At 49.6% G+C, this 6,000-nt stretch overlaps 1 protein-coding gene across 1 annotated transcript in view; it reads right to left on the reverse strand.

The window, feature by feature from the left end:
- The window catches only part of FRY (FRY microtubule binding protein), a 438,786-nt gene extending 433,926 nt beyond the window's left edge, over nucleotides 1–4,860 (reverse strand). Inside the window, exon 1 of the mRNA XM_069601592.1 lies at nucleotides 4,620–4,860. The gene's annotated coding sequence lies outside the window, so the exon portion shown is untranslated. The remainder of the gene's footprint in view (nucleotides 1–4,619) is intronic.
- Nucleotides 4,861–6,000: the final 1,140 nt, after the last annotated feature.

Genomic DNA, 6,000 nt, shown 5'->3' on the forward strand with positions numbered 1-6,000 from the left:
CTGGGTTGGGAAGATCCTCTGGAAAAGGGAAAGGCTACCCACTCCAGTATTCTGGCCTGGAGAATCCCATGGATAGAGGAACCTGACCCCCAGTCCATGGGGTCGCAAAGAGTCAGACATGACTGAGTGACTAATACTAACTTGTTCATGCTTCCTGACTCTTACTGATTTTCCAAATCCACAGTGAATAAGCCCCCAATATATAACTGCCTTACAGACTTTCAGATCTTAAACCTGAAGATGTATCTGCTTAAGGGTCCATTGCTCGTTTTAGAGACTTGTGTTTTGTCTTTGTCCTGGGTGGCTCATCTTTCATCTGGGGGTCCTCTGGGCAGTGTACAGTCTCTCATTTTTTGCTCTCTCTCAAGATGAACAGTGCACACCTGATACAGTATCCAGCACAGTCTGACTGTGAGCACGGCTGGACCATCTGGCACCACAACTTGGATTTAATGAATGTTGACTGGATGAGACCATGTGTTACATCCTGAGCTAGGCACCTCCGCACGCTTGGCTGCACCTGAGCTGAATCCATTAGTTGATTATTTAAAAAAAATCTCCAGGTAATTAACCAAGCCTTTTATTTTCTGTATCCTGATGTTCTGACATCTCAGGGGGGCCTTGAGGACCCTGGATGGAGTGCCCTTCCCAGGCTGAGCCAATTCCTAAAGACAAAAAGACTGGCCTTCCCACAAGCCTTTCATATGCAAACCAACCGATCCTGAGGCCACACTCCCAACCACCTCCTTATTGGCTCTCTCACTTGGGCCATTCTGCCAGCTCTTGTCATCAGCCTTTGAAGCTTAGAGTTTAACAAAATGAATGACTCTGTGAATGAATGAATGAATGAAAACACGCAAGATGGTAGGCAGGTCAAGTTCCCCAAACTAAGTGGGCACAGATTAACATATTTCATTGATAAGGTTCATTCCCCACCCCCCCACCCCCGCACTTTAATATCTCTGAAATCAGGATGGGTCTTAATAAGGACAGTATCTTAAAATGACTGACAACTTGGCAGTAGTCACAGCACAATCGTCATTTCCCTGTATTTGCATCAACTTGGTCACTGCTATTCATTTTGTCACTGCTTCCACTAAGAGGCATCGTTGGCATTGCACGTATTCTGTTAAATTGCCATTTAAATGGCTTTGAAAAAGATTACACTATGATCTGGCACTTAAAGATGTTACTGTGTGTGCACCAAGGCAAACAGAGGTGGAGTCTAAATGTTCTGTTACCAAAGGAAACATTTGTCTTTGTTTAGTGTTTTCACATTACCTTGCAAAGCAAAATCCAAATGCTTAACGAGACTGAAGGAAAACACAGAAGAGGAATCTGTGTTACGGTTCGTAACTAAGACATATACAAACTGATTGCCTATCACACCATAAGCAATGCTACTGAGGTACCAGCAGTAAAAAGTACCACAACTGATGGAAGAGACGAACTTTGAAAGCTGCGAGATGCTAGCATGACAGTTTCATGCAGTGTCCTGGAAGACCACTGTTAGAGTGGCAAGTCATAATATAATTGGCAGTATTTTCTTTTCCTCCCTGCATAAGAAAAATCATGCTATGTCTTACATTCCGATGACATTCCCGATTTGATGAAATACAGAAATAAAGATGGGTTGCCAGTTAATAAGAGGTTTTAAAACCTGAATAGAATGCAGAGTGGAAGTTTGTTGACTGCGGACACTTTTAAGTTAGTGAGGTATCTGCATGCTCCCAAATTCAGGTTGACTGTACCATGTCAATCATCTGGTACCGTTTTGCAGATCCCGTCATTTAAAGAAGTTGGCTTCACTCTTTCAAATGGTTTTGGTACGTTTCCCATTCTGGTGCAAGAGTGACAATGAGCACACCTCATGTTCCACTTTCCCAACTTTAATTAGTGCTGCTCCAGTTTTCCACAGTTTAGAGCTATCAGAGGGGAGGTGCCAGGGCTGTCTTCTAGACTGAAACCTCACCACGCTGCGGGGGATGGAGTAAAATGATTAGACAGGAGAGCCCTTGTGAAATCCCAAAGCATGCACATGGGACTCTGAGATGCTGAACACTAGAGTAACATGAGTAAAATGCCAACTACGAGGACAGGCTTCCAGGCAGCATATGGTCACAGCTCAAAAATGCATTTATCTCTTTTTAGCCTTAGTACTGCAAACCATTTAGGAACCAGAGAAGAGTTGAAGACTATAGCAAGGGAGAGAATAGACATACATACAACCCACCTAGGGAAGAGAAGTGATAAAAGAGTAGCTGTAGGTTATAATAAAAGACACTTCTTTTTTTTTTAGACACAGCTTCAAACTCACTATCACAACTGTGATATCAGGTTTCCAGACCCTTCACCCAGGTGACAACTGCCTCAGTGTAAAAGTGAGTAATCAAATCAGAAATAGGTGATCACCTCCATCCATCACGAAGACAACCGGTAGAAGCGTTTCTATACCGTGAATACATTATCTTTAACAGTGTTGACAACAGGCCACCACACACATGGCATGTGGTACTATTGAGAAGGCCTGCTTCCTGCCCCTAGGGTCTTTGGGTGAGTCTCCTTTCTGGTCAGTAGAGGAGAATCCTGGGGTTCCCTGGACAAATATCATCTTCCCCAGAGACCTTGTTTCAGTCTTCCGCTGTAAGCAGGCAGGGCTGTGTGAGGAATTCTCTGACAGTTGGTACAGGAGGGTGAGTGTGTCCCTGTGAACACCACAGGGGACGCGTGGCTGCCAGCTGGTGGGGTGTACTTATCTGTGCAGACTTAAAATAGACCTGAATGGCTGAGAGGGGAGAAACTGCTCCTTAAGCGGCAGAAAGGGAAAACACTCGGTCACCTGTCTTCTGGAACCAAGGTATTAGGAAGGGGAAGGTGTTTATATGTTTGGAGATTGCCATCTGACTTACATCCTGGGGGTAGGGGAATGGGGGTAGTGTGCGGAGCCCATGATGTCAGTCCCTGATGTCAACCCTGATGTCACAGCGGCTGGACACACAGTGGTGGGCTCCCAGGAGAAGACACTCCGTAAAGGGCTCTGACCCAGGAGGTCGGGAGACGCAGCATACGTTGCCACGCTGGGATTTCCTACTGTATCATTACACGGGTAACTCTCTCTCCAGAGAGGCCAAGAGATAGCATAGATTAGTGGAAACGAGCACCAGGCAGGAAGTCAAAGACATCCAGGTTCAAATTCCAATCTTGGGAAGACTGCAAAACTCTTTAAATCCTAAAATAGGGGAAGTGATAAGAACACATCAGGGTGACTGTGAGAATCAAAGTTACATACAAAACATCTAGGACACCTGCATGCACTATGTATATGCTGTATATATCCTGTCACCATGGACGAAGGAGGTTTCCTGCTCTTTCATGTGTAAACATTCTTATGGAAGTGATGGGACCTGGTGAGGGGAGAAACAGTGTGGACCAGAACAAGAGGTCGATGTCCTTGGCTAAGGCGGTCTGCAGGGTACCGAAGGTATTATGAAGTTGTCTTATGGTATGAATATTCTTGGTAAGAAATAAAGTACCTGTGAGAACCCACACATATGATCAGAAAGGTATCAGGCTGATGAGAATGAAACAGAATTCAACACACACTTATCGACATCTGCTCATTTCAAGTCCCTATGATAAACACATGACCACCTCTACTCCCAGCTACAGTGATGACAGACTGTGTTCCTACAACCTTGTGTAAAACTCAATACTAACTCTATTTCTCTGCATTTGAGGAAGTTTCGTCAAAGCAAATAATCCACATGGAAACCCATCTTTTTCTGAAGGCTGAAACTTTCTCCCATCGTCAAGTGGATCAGTGCGTTCTGTATTCCTTTTTTTCCCCACCCTGCACCCTGAGAGATGGGCCACAGCTTCTACTCCCGTTCCTGTGCTCCACAACCCAGCACGCTGGAGAAGCCAACTGCAAGCCTAGTGGCATAAAAAAATATTCAAGATGTGACACAGAGGAATCACCGGCAGCTCCGACACACTGTTCAGGGACCTTTAATTAGAAGGTGCGGGAGACTGAACTACTACCTTCGGCAGAAGCCACAGCGGGGGTGGGGGGGGGGGCTCCGCGTGCCTGTTCCCTGCTCCGATTGGGTGGGTGGGGGGGGTGGGGAGGTGGAAATCCCCATCGAGGAATTCCCTCGGGAAAGGGCCTGCGTCGGGAATGCTGCTGGGGGGAGAGTGGGTGTGGGGAGAGGGTAGAAAGTGGCCTGGGTTCCCGCTTGCCCATAAGAGGTCACGGGCGTCCGCGGCAAGGACGACCTGCCTCCCCTCTACCGGGGCGCGCCTCAGGGACCCCCGAGTCCGGCTCTGAGAGTCTCAGCACCAAACTTTCTCCTGGAACGAAACCTCTTTCGAGACACGTGGGGTGGGGGGGGGGGTGGCAGGAGGATGGAGGGCGGCAGGGCCGCCAGCCGCGCCCGGTAGACAGCCCTCCTCCCTCAGCCCGCTTCCCTCTGCCGCCACCCTCTTCCTCGCGGGGAAAGCTGCCCAGACAGAGCCGCCCCGCCCGGCCCCACCCACCCCGCGCCCCAGCCGGGGCTTCACAAAGCCTCGGGGTCGGCGCTGCGCCGCCCCGGGGCGAGGGGGCGAGCTCCGCGCGGTACCTTCAGGGAGAGGTCGGGACACCGGCGCCTGAGGAGACCCGCTGCATCGCCCGGCCGCCGCCGCCGCCGCCGCAGCCGCGGGAGGCTGTTCCGCTGCGCCGATACCCTGAGCTAGCGGGGGCCCTGCGCCGCCGCCGTCCGTGCTCCCCGCGCAGCGCCGCGCTCGCTGCGCCCGGGCTCCGCTGCCCGGCGACCGCCACTGTCAAGCTGAGCCCCGCCCCCTGCGCGCCCGGCGAGCCGCGGCCCTCGGGACGCGCGGCCGCCCGGATTGGCTGCCGGGCCGCTGGCTCCGCCCCCCTCCCCAAGGCCGCGCCCCTCCCCGCGTCCGTGGCGCGCGCGGCGGCAGGCTCTCTCCCGGGGGCGCCGCTGAGGGTGCGGTCCCGAGCTGGGCGAGGCTTCCTGCGGGCGCCGCGCGCGAGAGACTCCGCTCCTGGGCCCTGCAGTTTCTCCTTGGCCCGCCCAGGAAGAGACACCCACAAAGGGCAGAGAAAGAGAAAACGTTTTCTCTAGGGCCCTTCGCAGGGAAAGCAGCGGCTGCAGCAGTTCTGGTGTGAAATCTTAATTACGGGAAGACATGTATTAAGAAGCCTGTTGGAATTATAGCCAAAGGGGTTTTGCTTTTTTTTTTTTTTTTTTAACCTCTTACACAGTCCAAACTTCTTCATTTTTAGGAGGAAACTAAATCCAGTTCAACAACTTACCCAAGGTCACAAAGCAAGGAGATTGATTTTGTACTTCTTCGCTGACTCAAAACTGCTTCAGCTCTTACGTCTCAGTCAGGCACAGAGATGCGTTCTAATAATTGATGCTGTGTACACAGTGTAACAAGAAATTAAGAATCCATAGAGACAGAAGGTAGATTAATGGTTGCTAGGGGCGCGAGGCGGGGTGGGGAGTGACTGCTAATGGGTTGGGGTTTCTTGAAGGTGATGAGACTGTTCCCTCAGTTTGTTAGTAGTGATGGATGCACAGTTCTGAATCCACTAAAAACCACTGCATTATATTAATACACTTTGAGTGAACTTGTACAAGCTTACCCCATACCTGAAGTAGAGTGTTTCTATGAAACCTTTCATAAGCCAAAAGGGCAGAAAGCACAAAAGAATTACCTTGGGGCACATCTTGCTAATGAACACACAAAATCAATCAAGATAAAGCACAGATGCTCACAGACATTTCAAATCTATGACAGATTGATACTGAGATGCCCAGTATAGTTGGGGGCGGGAGGTGGAGCTTGACACTGCCGCTGTATAAGCTTGTTGCAAATCAAGTGCTGAGTGCTATTTTTGCCTTTTGCCTTTTACATAAAAGCAAAAAGTCTCTTTGGATTTCTTTTGCTGATCGAAAATGGTAACTAATGTAGTTTTTTTTTGTAACA

This window comes from Ovis canadensis, chromosome 10 (assembly GCF_042477335.2).
Source record: "Ovis canadensis isolate MfBH-ARS-UI-01 breed Bighorn chromosome 10, ARS-UI_OviCan_v2, whole genome shotgun sequence".
Taxonomy (NCBI): Eukaryota; Metazoa; Chordata; class Mammalia; order Artiodactyla; family Bovidae; genus Ovis; species Ovis canadensis.